The following is a 15,290-nucleotide window of genomic DNA, read 5'->3' as shown; positions in this document are numbered from 1 at the left end:
GGTGAAGATGAGGCACGGCTGGGTATGTTCGCGGATCTGCCCGCAGGAAGGTCCAGGTATTCGTTTTAGGACCTCTTCGTCCTAAACAACGGGGCCGAGGATGTCCCCAAATAATAACCTAATCTACTCTAGCGGTACCAGCCGAGCATCCTGGTGCTAAGTTAACCGGCAGAACTAAATCTAGTAAAGTATAAATGTTGTGAAGAAATAAGGCGAGAAGCCCCCCCCCCCGCCCCGCACCCAATCTCTGATGGACACGCCTCCTCCCCTCCTTAGTCCCCAGGCACTCAATCTTCGCCCCTCCCCGCAGGAGCCAAAATTTCCCAACCTAAAGAGGTTTCTTTCCTTCTGAAAGACCCTGATGACTCAGCTTTTTTTTTTTTTTTTTTTTTTTTAAAGCCTGTTTTGGTGTATTCCTAGGCAAATTCTTGAAATGTGAAACCAGGATAAGAGTTACTGCTGAGTTTTCTTGTCGCAAAGAGATTCTGTTCATCTGTAGAGTTATTTCAATGCATCTTCTTGACTCCTAAGGGTGTCTCTGTTATGGGCGCTTACTTAGTGCTTTCCATGCCGATTTTATTTGCATTGTAAACATCTCCGTAAGTATCTTAGATTTTGTTTCTTTATTTACTTTGGGCAAACGAATCATCACATCAGTGTATTTAAGAACCCACGCTCTGGAGTCAGACATGATTCAAGTTCTAATTCTAGGACTCAAAGCCTGACTTCTAAGACCTGCACCAAGTTAGACTTTTCTGTGCCTTGGATTTCTCATCTGTGAGATGGAGATAATGAGGACCTACCTCTGAATATGGTGATGAGGTTGAAACGAGGTGATGAGCACACTGTCTGACCCAGACCTACAACCCTACACAGATAAAATCAGTGCTGCTATTTCACTTACAAGAGAGGAGCCTACAGAGAAGGGGAACGAATGTGGACTCATCTCCACCTAAAGGGTGATAGAGGCGGTTGTGCTGGGGTTTGTTCTCTCTGGAAAAGGTTATATTGCATTGAATTTATCTGGTGACTCTCTTAATATGTTTATCCCCAAAATCGAGTCACTTAGTAAAATATTTGTAAGGATGAAATAAATGTGCATGTAAGTGAAAGCGGAGTCATCTTGGTCATCTAGCTGATGCGAGGGAAACACAGGTGAGCCTCTCTCAGGGGCTGCCTTGTGAGCGCCCCACAACAAAATGTGCCAAAAGTAGCTCTTGAGAAAAAAAAAAATCTCTTGGGTTCAGGCTCCTCCCATTTCTCAGGCAGCTTTCTGGCTTCTGGTTCTTGAGTTCCTTCCCTGTAAAAATAAAAGGATGGGGATTTTCAAGGTCCTTTTTTCACCCTAAAAGTGCCCAGAATAGTATCAGATAATTGTGGAGAGGTTGTACTATACAGGATGTAGAGCTGAGCATTGTGGGAGATTCAACTTTGATGGAAGGCATTTGGGACCTTCTAGTTTACACCAGTTGTTCTCAGGGGGTGTCCTTGCATGTCCAATGGCAGCCTGAGCTGCCTGAGGTAACTAGTTAGAAATGCAAAATGTAGGGGCTCCTGGGTGGCTCAGTCAGGTTATGATCTAACGGTTCGTGAGTTTGAGCCCCGCTTCAGGCTCTGTGCTGACAGCTCAGAGCCTGGAGCCTGCTTTGGATTCTGTGTTTCCCTCTCTCTGCCCCTCCCCTGTTCATGTTCTGTTTCTCTCAAAAATAAATCAACATTTAAATAAATAAATAAAAAAGAAATGCAAAATGCAAATCATGTGCCTCACACCAAACATTCTGAATCAGAAATTCCCAAGTGGGAGCAAGCAATCTGTGGTTTAACAAGTCCTACAGGTAATTCTGATGAATACTAGTTTTGAGAACCTCTCGTTTACACTGTACTTTTCATACATTATCTACAAACCAAAAGGTGTGTTATCTCCCTGATCATTATGTTTGTGCTGAGCACTGTGCTGAGCACTTTATAATCTCATTTTATCTTTCCAACACCTGTGAGGGAGGGGGAACCTTGTACACTCAGTTTAAGCGCATTGACATCCCTTTACTTCTCCGAGAGTCCAGTTTTTCCATCTCAGGTCCTTCTTCTCTGGCTAATGCCTACTTATCCTTCAGGACTCTGCTTATGTGTCCCCTCTCCCGGGAGGTCCTCCCTGATCCTGCTGGATTAGCTCCTGCTAGTAAAATTTATCACAACAGAATTTATCACAGTGGAATTTTTTGTATAGTTACCTATTTAATATTTGTATCCTCTATTGAATCATAAGCTACATGAGTCAGGGACCCCATCTGAATTACTCTCCAGTGTATTCTCAGTACCTACCATGGTGTTGGTCATCTACAAAGTGCTCAGTAACTATTTGTTGAAGGAATGAATGTTGAATTCCTTATCTACTTAAGGGGAAACTGAGGCTCAAAAAAGTTAAGTAACTTTCCTGAGATCACACACCTAGAGGGTATTAGAGCCGGGACTCCAAACTCCAGACTTTTAGCCACTATTCTCATAGCCTTTCCAATTTCGGAAGAAGAAAATAAAGTTCTGAGATATAAAATGACTTGCCTGAAGTCATATAGCTAGTAAATAATAGAATCAGGATTAGAATTCATGTCTTCTAATATTTATGTTCTTTTATACCACATTATGCTGCTTTACTCTGTCCTTCAGAAACTTACAACTAGTGGGATGGACAAGGCATACATATAGGACAAGTTAAATTCATAGTAAGAGAAATTAAAAGGGACATATCTATAGGGCCTGGTATCTTGCCTGGTACACAGTAGATGTTCTATGAATGTCTCCTGAATGAATAATGATCATATGGCATCCAACCTTAGAATATTTACAACATGTCTCATGCTACTAAGTGTTTATGAGCATATCCAATGGGTTTCTCAAAGTAGGGCCCTTGAAGTCTGGGAAGCTTGCTAAAACGCAGATGCCTGGGACTTAGACCCATTGACTTGGACTCTGTGGGCATGGGTCTTGAGAATCTGCACCTATCTCCAGGTGACTCTTATGTCCACTAAAGTCTGAGACACAATCCACTACTAAATAAGCATTCAAGACAGACATCGGTAGCACAAGGGGAAATGCTGCTCTAGATGTAATGAAAGTTGTTGAAGGTCACACCACTGATAAGTATCAGAGATAATAAGGAATTGCATTGTTTTGACTCCAAAAGCCTGTACTCTTTCCGTGCCACTGTGAAAGAAGGGAGGGATGGGTAGAGGAAAAGAGGATGGGCAGAATGGAAGAATAGGCAAGGAGGAATGAGGGAATAAGGCCAAATGAGTAATAAGGAAAACAGATTTCATAGAGAAGGGAAAGAGACTACGATCTGGCTGGGTTGTCAGAGAATCTTTGCCGCAAAGGAGTGGGAATTTACTGGGAATGGAATAGAGATTTACGAGCTGCCTTGCCCCTCACTTTATCTAATAGCATTCACTCATTGTGGCCAGAGGGACAGCCTTTCAAACACAGGGTTGTCGAAACACAGAGGCTTTTTAAATGAAAAATGCATTTTATTAAATACAGCGCTTGCATTTGCCAAAAAGTGACTTTAGAAGTACCAGACACAGACCGTCTCAAATGTGAATAAGCTGCCCAGATAAAAGCAGGACCCCAGATCAGATTCCTGTTACCTTTTCCATGTCTGCAACAAGCATCTGTGTGCAGTTGGGCCCCTGAGTTGCAGAGCTAATAAGAGGCCTGAAATCAGAGGCAGTCCTTTGCCATCAGACAAATCATTTCACACGGTGTGTCAAGTAATTATGAAAATCGAGGGATGATATGAGTAAACTTGCTCCAGACTGACTTTAAGTATTGACTGTAAGTAGCAGAGAAGTTCTCTGCTGCTACATTTTCATCTCCCTAATGCATCTCATTGCATTTATGTATTCTGTTTTTCAACAGCTATAATAGAGGCATGCCTACTATGTTCCATCACTAATCGCTTGCATCATTAAAACTTCAGAGTTGGAGCTCTAATCTGGCTTTAAAGCCTCCGCCAGAATAATCTACTAGAAAACTCTATTTCTGTTAAATTTTGTTGGCATGGCAACCACCAAGCAACACTGTGGAGAGTGCCTTAAATCCCACAGCAGCCGGTTAGCCTGAGTGAGTGTGCCGAGAGGAGGCCATATATAGAGGCTAAAAATAGACAATTTACAGCAAGGTGCCCTGCCCCCCCACCACCTGGGAGGATTATGACTTACTTGCTCCCCTTGGTGGGGTAAAACGTGAGCGGTAGGAGAGAATGCACCAGTCTTCCAGCGTGTGGGTTTTTCCAGCCCACTGCCTGGACTAGAAATGTGGAGACCCAAGGGCTAATGCCAACTTCACCCCCCTAATTAGTTGTGTGAGATTCTGTTCAAGCTGGGCAACATCTCTGGGCTTAGTGTCCTCATTCATAAAGGACAGGGAGCTGGTATGGATTAAGGACTTTCCAGTGCCACAGTCCTGGCTGCTAGTCCAATGTGTTGGTCATTTCCCTGCTAACGTGGGTTGGGTGGCTGGGGGAGAAGACATGGCAGGCAGTCATGGTGGTAGTGAAGTTTGTCAACAGGCAATTTGGCAAAAATCATCAGTTGACATCTCTTCTGGTAATAACATGTCATATTTATCAAGTGCTTACCAAGTGCTTACTAACAAGTATCAAATGTATCAACTGTGCCAAGGATGGCCCTAAGTGATTTTCACATAATATGCTATTTTACCTTCCTAACAAACCTAGGAGAAAGGCATTACTGGTATCCCTATTTTATAAATGAGTAAACTGAGTCATAGAGAGGTAAAGTACACAGATCATTTCCACAGAAGCAGCTAGGATTCAAACTCGGTACTGCCTAAATACAGAATCGACATGCTTGCCCAAGATTCCATTGTATCTCTGGTGCCTCCTTCATTGTCTGGCACCCTGAGGGCTCTCAAAAACGAATTGCTGAATGTGCAATAAATGACTAGTATGCTAGAAGGTTCTCAGTGCCTGAATGCTTCAAGCCTTTTTCTTTCTTTTTAAAGTTTTTTATGTTTATTTATTTTTGAGAAAGAGAGAGAGATAGAGCATGAGTGGGGGAGGAGCAGAGAGAGAGGGAGACCCAAAATCCTAACCAGGCTCCTAGGCTCTGAGCTGTCAGCACAGGGCCTGAGGTGGAGCTCAAACCCACAAACTGCGAGATCATGACCTGACCCGAAGTCAGACACAATCAGCTGAGGCACCCAGGCGCCCCAAAGCCCTTTTTTTTTCTTGGTAGTTTATTATGTGAAGAGAAACCTTTGAGACATTGCCCTTAAGTGAAATGGTTGTGGGAGAGCTAGAAAGCATGTTGCTATGGAATAAAATATACAGAAAAAGATACAGTTAAAATAGTGTGATTGTTAGATAATGAGATTGAATTATGTAATTATGTGACAGATCAATTATGGAACTGATGTTCTGTCAAAATAGGGCCTGTTTTCTAGGAGCTAGAATACATAGGCAATTTTATTCTACAATTTTAGGCAAAATTTTGTTTTTAGAAGCAAAGAGGGAAAAGAGAGCACTTATAACTATAGGCAAGAGAGAATTGAACTTGAAAATAAAATATATGCTATGGAAATAATTTTTTTAATACTTGTTTATTTTTGAGAGAGAGAGCGAGAGAGAGAGAGAGAGCGCACAAGCAAGCAGGGGAGGGACAGAGAGAGAGGGAGACACAGAATCCAAAGCAGGCTCCAGGCTCTGAGCTGTTAGCACAGAGCCCAAGGTAGGGCTCAAACTTACAAACAGTGAGATCATGACCTGAGCCAAATTCAGACATTTAACTGACAGAGCCACGCAGGTGCCCTGGCTATAGAAATAATTCTTATAAGGAAGGATTGCTTCCCTCTTGCCCTCTCCCTCCACCCCCACCCTCCAACCCCAGGAATACAGGACTGATTCCCCAGGTTATGCTAAAAGATGTATTTTACTAGGTGGCTCGTAATCATAAGGTCATTTAAAAAGATAGCTTCTTGGGCACCTGGGTGGCTCAGTCAGTTAAGCGTACAACTCTTAATTTTGGCTCAGGTCATGATCTTATGGTTCGTAAAATCGAGCCCCCAGGCACGTTCTGTGCTGACAGCATGAAGCCTGCTTAGGATTCTCTCTCTCTCCCTCTCTCTCTCTCTGCCCCTGCCCTGCTTGTGCTTTCTCTCTCTCTCTCAAAATAAATGAACATTTTTTTTTTTTTAAAAGACAGCTTCTTTGGAACATGACTATTATAAGGTGAAAATAAGTAGTGTTTTTCAGTCTCTACTGTCTAGTGTAATTCCTCTCTAAAAATGAGTTGTTAGATTAGTTTAAACTTTTTATTAGAGATGAATAGACAGGTAATAATTTTTCATATTGTAAGTGTAAATCGTTATGAATTCTCACAAGTAGATACACTCATGTGACCAGCATCCAGATCAAGAAACAGCAACTCCCTCTCCCCAGAACACTCCTTTGTAGTCCTATCAAGTACTCGTCCTTTCCCCCCCTGGGGTAACCAGCATCTTGAATCCTAACAGCATTGGTTAGGCCGGCCTCTGTGCGCTTCACAGTAGTGATAACCTCATTGTGGTTTAGTTGCCAAGCGCCAGTGGCCAGCTAGGTGGAAGCACTCATTCACACGTTTTTTGGATATTTGATATTGTCTTGTGAAGCATCTGTTCATATCTTTCCTTCATTTCACCCTTGGGTTGTCTGCCTTACGATTAATGGAAGTTTGCGTGTGTTCTGGATATGAGTCCTTTGTTACACATACATGTGGGATTTTTCTCTATGGTTAGTGCATTTTGTGTCTTGCTTAGGAAATCTCCACCCCCTCCAAGGTCATGAAGATGTCCTCCTATGCTCTCCTCCAAAAGCTTTATTTAATTTTCACATTTAATTCTGAGATCCATTTAGAATTAATTTTTGAGTAATAGTAGAGAAAGGAGTCCATACATATATATTTTCACATCTCCAATTCATCCAGCAAAATTTATTGAAAATTTTTTTCTTTCACCCATTGCATTATGGCTTTGGTCATGAATCAGGTGACCATTTATGTGTGGGCTCTCTAATCTAGTTCATTGGTTACTTTAATATAACTTAGTGTCAATTCCATGAGTTCCTCACTACTGTAGCTTAATGATGGGTTTTGTTCTCAGATACGATGAATATTCCAGCTTTGCTCTTCCTCTTCAGTTACCTTAGATATCTTTGGCCTTGTGCATTTCCATCTGAATTTTAGAATCAGCTGGTTAGCCTCTCTTAAAAAAAAAATCCTGCTGGGATTTTAATTGGGATAGTGGTTTTGTTTTGTTTTGTTTTTTGAAGTTTATTTATTTATTTTGAGAGAAAGATAGAGACAGAGAGCACAGGGGAGGAGCAGAGGGAGAGGGAGAGAGAATCCCAAATATGCTCCACACTGTCTGCACAGAGCCCGATGCAGGGCTCCATCCCAGGAACCTTGAGATCATGACCTGAGCCAGATGAAGCATCAGATGCTTAACCAACTGAGCCGCCCAGGTGCCCTGTGATAGTGTTAATTTATAGATTATTTTGGGAAGAATTAACATCTTTACAATATTGAGCTTTTTAAATACTAAAAGTTAATTTCTAAATGTATTTATATATTTAGTTTCCCTCAAGAATATTTATACTTTTTAATATTTGGGCATTGCAAATCTTTTGTTAGAATTATTCCTTTATAGTTTATATTTTGATACTATTATAAATAATACTTTTTAAAATATAATTTCCTCCTTGTGAGTGGTATATAGAAATACAAATGGTTTTTAAACAATCTTTTATCCAACAACATTGCAGATTTCAATTCTTAGTTCAAATGGTTTATGGATTCTTTTGAATTTTCGTGGAATATAACCATGCAGTTTACAAATACTGACAGCCTGTCTTCTTCCTTTCAAATTCTAATGTCTTTTAAAATATATGGCAATGGTTAGGACCTCCAGAAAAATATTGAATACAAGTAGTAATAGCTGGCATTCTTGTCTTGTTCCCAATCTTAGAAGGAAAGCTTTCAGTATTTCACCTGTTGGTATGATGTTTGCTGTTGATTTTTTGTAATATTCTTTATTTGTTTGACAGAGTTGTCTTTTATTCCCAGTTTGTGAAGTTTTTTTTTAATGTTTATTTATTTTTGAGAAAGAGAGTACGCAGGTGGGGGAAGGGCAGAGATAGAGGGAGACAGAGGATCTGAAGCGGGCTCTGTGCTGACAGCAGAGAGAGCCCAATGTGGGCTCCAACCCACCCATGAACTGTGAAATCATGACCTGAGCCGAAGTCAGACACTTAACTGACTGAGCCACCCAGGCTCAGAGTTTGTTTGTTTTTTAATATATTATAAATGAGGGAGAGATAAATTTTGTCAAATTGTTTCTCTGCAACTATTGAAATAGTCATATAAACTTTCTCCTTTTTTTAGTTAATATGGGTGGGTTAATTTTTAAATGTTAAACTAATCTGGAATTCCAGAACAATTTTAATTTATATGTCACTAGATTCAAATGTCTAAAATTTGGTTAAAGATCTGAGGCAGATCATTTGAGAGACATTTGAGAGACTGACCTGTAACTCTTCCTTTCATGAAATGCCTTTGTCAGGTTTTGCAATTGTGGTTGTATTGGTTTTACAAAAGTTGCATTTGAAAAACAGTTGTCTCTCTGTTTTCCTGAAGAGTTTGTGCAAGGTTTGTGTTATTTCTTCTCCGTAAATTTTTTCAAGAATTTACAAGTGAGACCATGTGGGCCTAGAATGTTCATTGGGGGAGATTTTAAATAATGGATTGACCATCTTTAATAGGTATTGAACCATTCAGATTTTCTACTTCTGACAGTTTTGATAAGTTGTATTTTTCTAGGGATTTATACATTTCACCTAAATTGTCAAATTACTTGTTGTTGAAGTGTTTGAATTGTCAAGTAGTTGGCATTATTCTAGTTATATTTTTATTATTGATTTCTACTTTGATGCTATTGTGGAAAAATAGGAAACTATCAATGACTTTAATTTTTTTTCAAATTCGTTGAGACTTTCTTTATGATTTCAATAAAAGATCTATTTGCACTTGAAAAGAAGGTGCATTCTATCATTGTTTGATGTAATATTCTATATAAGCCAGTTAGATCAAGTTGGTCAATTGTGGTATGTTTTTACAGATTTTTTTTTTTGTTAGACTATTTTATGAGCTAATGAAGTATGCTAAAGTTTTGCATTAAGAGTATGGATTTGTCCATTGCTTCTTTTAATTCTGCCCATTTTGCTTCAATAGTTGAAGTTCTGTTACAGAGTACATACAAATTTAGGATTGTAATAGCTTCCTGCTGGATTCACCCTTTTATAATTATGAAATCTCTGTCTTTATCTGTGGTAATGCTTTTTTGCATTACATCCACTCTGTCTGATTTTAGTATAGATATACTACCTTTCATTGAGTGTTTTCGTGGCTTTTTGTTGTTGTTGCTCTTTTGCTGTCAACTCTTCTGTTGCGTTCTGTGGTCCCTTTTTATCTTTAGTGTGACTCTTTAAGCAAAATATAGTTGTTGACTAATCCAACCTGACAACCATAAACCTTGGTGTATTTAGTTCATTTATACTTAATGTAATTACTTGCATGGTTGAATTTATATATACCATGATGCCATTCATTTTCTATTAAAGCTGTAATATGTTACTCTTTTTCTATTTTATTTCCCTCTTTGGGACTAATCAGACATTTTAAAAAGTATTATTCCATTTATCCCTTCTATTATCTTGTAATTTTTGTCATTAACTATTCATATAGTGATTCTCCTAGATATCCGATATACATTCTTACCTTACAATAGACTAATACAAATTGTAATGTTGACTGTTGCCTATCTCTCACTTTGTGTTACTGTTCTACATATAATGCAAACCTCATGTGATTTATGATTATGATTTTGCAGAGTTCATATTTGTATTTACTGATTTAGTTTCCCTTTCTAGTGTTCTTCATTCCCTTCTGCATGTTCACGTTCCTATTTGGGATCATTTTCTCTCTGCCTGGAGATATTTCTTTAATTTACCTTTAGGGAATGCCTTCTATCAACAAATTCCCTTAATTTTGTTAGTCCGAAAATGTGCTTGTTTCATCATCCTTGCTAAAAGATATTTTCACTGAATATAGAGTTAGAAGTTAGAAGTCATTTTATGTTAGTTCTCTGAAGATTTCATCAATAATCTTCTAACTTCTATTGTTGGGGGGGGGGGTAGGTGTAGTGTAATACCAAGATTCTTCTTTGAGAAGGGAGATACTTACCTTCCTCTTGCTGGGAGTATTTCATGCTGACAGAACATAGTTTGGTCCCTCCTCAGGAATCACCCTTGGAAGAAGACCCCTGTTCAAAGTACAGCAAATATCTATGATGTGGAAACCAGCTAAGTGCTTGAGTGATCTTAAAGGCTTACTCGTTTCCTTTTCCCTGAGCAGAGGCTCTCCTTTTGGCTAAGCCAGACCTTTATCCTGAACCCAGGATCAGCAATGCTTCCAAGGAAAGGAGAGCTGGTGGCTGGCAGTCATCTGGGAAATTTCTTTGCTCTCTATAAATACATCCTATTCACATAGTCCTTGTTATCAACCAAATGATTGGATCCCCACAAAATCCCTATGTTGAAGCCCTAAGTCCCAATGTGATAGTATCTGGAAATGGGGCTTTGGGAGATAATTAGTGTTAGATGATGTCATGAAGGTGGGACCCTCATTATGAGATTACTTTACCCTTATAAGGAGAGACACCAAGGAGCTTGCTCTTCCTCTCCCTCTTCATGAGCATGCACCAAGGGAAGGCCATGTGACCACACAACAAAAAAGCAGCTATCTGCAAGACAGAAAGAGACGTCTCACAGAACCTGATCATACTGGCACCCTGATCTTGGACTTCCAGCCTCTAGAATTGTGAGAAAATTAATATCTGTTGTTTAAGCCACCAGGTCTAAGGTATTTTGTTATGGAAGCCTGAGCAGACTAATGCAGTCTTTATTGCTCCCATGGTTCACTGAGGTTTCTAAAAATCTGATTTTTAGAATTTATTTGGCCTTTTCTAGGTGTTGTGGTAGAGCGTTAGCCTGACATGACCTATTATGTCCCAGTGCGAAACAGAAGTCTGATTTGCTGCAGTTTTTAAGCCAGATTTTTCTATTGCTCTCAGTATGTAAATTATGTCATGGTTTCACTACATACTTTCTGTTGTCCCCAGCATCCATTCTCCCCTTCTTCCATAGTGAAAGAACCCTCCTCAACCATTACCTGGGACATGTCTTCCCAGAGTAGAGACTACATTGTCCACCCTCCTTTGCAGAGAGGTGTAGGTCTTCTTTCCCTTAGAATGTGAGAAGAAATTTTGTGGACAACTTCCCGGTGGTATCTTCAAAGAAAAAGGATCTGTTCTTGCCTCCCTCCTTCCACCATCCAGAGTTTGGGATACACACGTGGTAGTGTGCCCTCTTGTCCTACATGGACAAAGGCAACTCCTTAGGAAAAGGGGGGGAGGCTCGTCCCCACATTTCAGTGAGCAGAGCCACCATGCCAGCTCAGAGTTTGACTTGAGACAGAAACTTCATTTTTATATTTTTATGGTTTGTACCATTAATGCTTTTTTTCCATTTATACTCTTGCCCTTAGTTTATCTCTTTTTAAAAACAGTTCTCTTGAGGTATAATTGACATACAATAAACTTCACATATTTAAAGTGTACAATTTTACAACCATTAATATTTTTGTCTCTGTCACATGCTGAATTTATATGCCTACAAATATACTTACAATATCCTCATTACTTGGTGTTTAGAAAGTTGGTATTTGTGAGTACATTGATTCATTTGACAAAGTATTTACTGTGTGCTGTGCCAGGCATTGGTTGTGCTAACTTGGAAGATTGTAGCCCAGAGACTAAATCTGAACCCCAGATATTATTTATTTGGCCAAGTTGGTGGGGGGGTTACATGGCAATAATCGCCAGGAGCTGAGTAGAAGTTGCCCTCGTTAGATGACACTTTCACTGTTTCATCCAGGCCACTTCATTCCTTTAATTTACCTGCCTGGTCACTATTAGAATTAGAATTTGAGACCCTTCAGTTATAGATTCTAAGATATAAGACATACCCCTTGTTTTCAGTACACGTATGTTCTAGAGGGTGATGATCAGGTATGACGATCACCACCTCATAACATGGGTTGTCAGTCTACAGCCTGTGGGTCAAACCTGTCCTAGCATCCCTTTTGCAAATAAAGTTTTTATTAGAACACGATTATGCCCACGTGCTCACATCTTGTCCACACTGCTGTGACACTACTGTGGCAGAGCTTCATGGCTGTGGCTGGCACCGTGGAGCTCCCTACCTAGACAGGTTCCTACGGCAGCTGTAACAAGTTGGGTGGCTAACATAGCAAAAACTAAATCTTTGCCAGTTGTGAAGGTCAGAAGTCCAGGGTCAAGGTGTTGATAGGGCCACACTCCCTCTGGGGACTCTAGAAAACAATCCAGTTTTTGCCTCATCCAGCTTCTCTTGGCATTGCTTAATTCCTGGCTTCATTGCTCCAATCTCTGTCTTTGTGGTCACATGGCTTCCTCCTGTTCTCCCTGTCTTCTCCTCTGTGTGTCTTCTACAAGAACATTTGTCATTGAATTTAGGCCTCACCCAGCTAGTTCAGGATGGCTTCCTCATCGTAAGATCCATTACATCTGCAAGGATCGTTTTTTCAAATAAGGTAACATTCTCAGGTTCCTGGCTTTAGGACATGGATCTTTTTGGGGCACCTGGGTGGCTCACTTGGTTGAGCGTCCAACTTTGGCTCAGGTCATGATCTCACGGTTTGTGAGTTTGAGTCCCGGTCAGGCTCTGTGCTGACAGCTTGAAGCCTGGAGCCTGCTTTGGATTCTGTATCTCCCTCTCCCTCTCCGCCTCTCCCCACTTGCGCTCTCTCTGTCTCTCTCAAAAACAAATAAACATTAAAAAAAATTTTTTTAAGCAGTGAAAATCTTTTTAATAACAAGGCAGGGTCTGGGGTTAGTTTTTGTAGCCACAGCTGGCTCTGCGGCCTCTGGCGCGCTTGAACCTCCGGCCCTTGGATCGCATGTAGGGTTTGGTGTGGCTGTGTGGGGTTCTTGGGGCCTTGCCAAAATGCCTGTACACCTTGCGCGGACCAGAGAGCAAGACGGTGCCACAGCCTTCGGGGGGTCCAGGGCCAACTGGTCGAAGGTGAGGATCTTGCCTCAAGCTTTGAGGATGCAGCTCCCGGCGAGGCTGCTCACATGCGGCGCGCACACGCGCACACCTTTACTTTGGGCACCTCCTGGACCCGCACGTCATTGGTTACCCTCCCGGCAACCACAGAGGTTTTGTTTCCCCGGCCAGGCAGTTTCATCTCCCAGATCATCCGGGAAAGGGACAGAGGTGGCCGGTTGGTGCGACTCATGAACTTGGTTAAAGGAGAGTTGGTCCGTCTGGCCAGAAACCAGTGCAGCTTGACCAACAGTCTCAGGTAGATGTCCTGGCTCTTGGGTTCCTTGCGCAGAACCTTTTGGTCCTTATTGTGGTGGATGTCGACTCCCATAATAGTGCCTCCTGCTCGGCCAGGTCCGGAAAGCAAACATTTAAAAATTTTTTAAGAAGACATGGATCTTTTTGGGGCACCAGGGTGGCTCACCCTGTGAAGCGTCTGACTCTTGATTTTGGTGGAGGTCGTGATTTCACCATTGAGATTGAGCTCCATGTTGAACTCTGTGCTGACAGCACAGAGCCTGCTTGGGATTCTCTCTCTCCCTCTCTCTTCCTGTCCGTCCCCCACCTCAAAAATAAATAAACTTTTAGAAAAAGAAGATATGGATCTCTCCAGGGTCTGCCATTTGGGCTACCTATACTTTCAAAACCTAAAATACTAATTATTTAGCCCTCCTCAGAAAAAAATCCCCAATCTTTACTACAGGGTAGTGCAAATGCAAAGAAGAAGGCCATTTAACTCAGACTACTGGAGGTGGGAGATCGAGAACACTTTATTCCCAGGGAAAGTGATGCTGGAACTGAATCTTGATGGTCAGATACAATTTAGCCAGGCTTGGGGAGTGTTGGAGACATGAGAGGAGAAGAAAGGGGGAAAGTGCTTCAAGCAAAGGGAATAGCAGCATGTCAGAAGGCCAGGAGGAATAAAACAGTGTGGTATGTAGGTCAATACAAGTAGCTCAGCATGGCTGTTGTGTCAGGTACGTATCAGAGAAAGGCAATGGTCGGTTCATTAGAAACCAAACTAAAAATTTTATATATAATCCAACATACTGTAGGAACAATGATGAAGTTTAAACCAGGGAGAAAGGCAATGAGATTTACATTTTATAAGAATCACTTGGCACTAATATGTACCAAATACATTGGATAAGGGTAAGAGTTGAGTCAGGAGACAATTAAGAGGTTATCACAGGAATCTGAAAGCTGTTATGAGCCCCTAAACTGAAGTAGTGGCAGCAGAGATGGAGGAAATATGGGACTTAAAGAACCAACAGGACAGGGAGATTTAATTTTTACAGATGTGGCAGGAGTTGAAGAGATAAGATGACTCCCAGATTTCTGAATTGGGGAAGCAGGTAGATGTTTGTGTTGAATATGAAGATAGAAAACATGGAAGAGTGCATTTGAAGGGCAAGAGGGAGAATTCCATGGTGCACTTGATGAGCTGAGAGTAGGATGATGGCTAGCATTTTGAACATGTTTGAGTTGTGGACATCTAGCAGAATCTACTGAATAAGTCCTTATATATGCAGGTTTGACAATTAGGAAAATATTAGGAGTGGAAGTATAGGTTTAACTATTATTTTTATGCCTTTTGAAGGCCACATTCTAATGATCCTTGTCTGTTCCAAATCTTTCCGTGTAGAGTAGGTAAAGACATTTTCTTTAAATTGGTAAGATTAAAGGTCAGTAGGATGTTATTCTTTACAATAATATTATGGTATGTTCATTACTATCAGGTAATGAAAATCAACCACCACTTCACTTGTATTTCTCCTCCTACTTTACAAACACTAATTAGTATTCAAATTGCTAATGTGTGGTGAGTAAGAGCTTCACAGAAATTATTCATATACTTCCTGGTTGCTGGGGATCCAATTTATCCACTCAGTTGATGGGACACACAGGAAGTGACTAACACAGGGGTTAAGGTGCACGAAGAAATCAGCAAAGCAAGTAGAATTTCCCTGATTTGAAAACTTACAAGGAATAAAGAAAAAATTTTCCCCTTTGGAACAAGTTTTCGGGTATTTTCCAG

General features: G+C 40.7%; 1 pseudogene; it reads right to left on the bottom strand.

Annotated features, from left to right (window-relative positions):
- Positions 1–12,994: 12,994 nt before the first annotated feature.
- Positions 12,995–13,611, bottom strand: LOC109264269 (ribosomal protein L18-like; annotated as a pseudogene).
- Positions 13,612–15,290: the final 1,679 nt, after the last annotated feature.

The sequence above is a fragment of the Panthera pardus genome, unplaced genomic scaffold, assembly GCF_024362965.1.
Source record: "Panthera pardus isolate Hobbes unplaced genomic scaffold, ASM2436296v1 HiC_scaffold_22, whole genome shotgun sequence".
Lineage (NCBI taxonomy): Eukaryota > Metazoa > Chordata > Mammalia > Carnivora > Felidae > Panthera > Panthera pardus.
The sequence above is the reverse complement of the archived record's forward strand: the minus strand, read 5'-3'. Positions and strand labels throughout refer to the sequence as shown.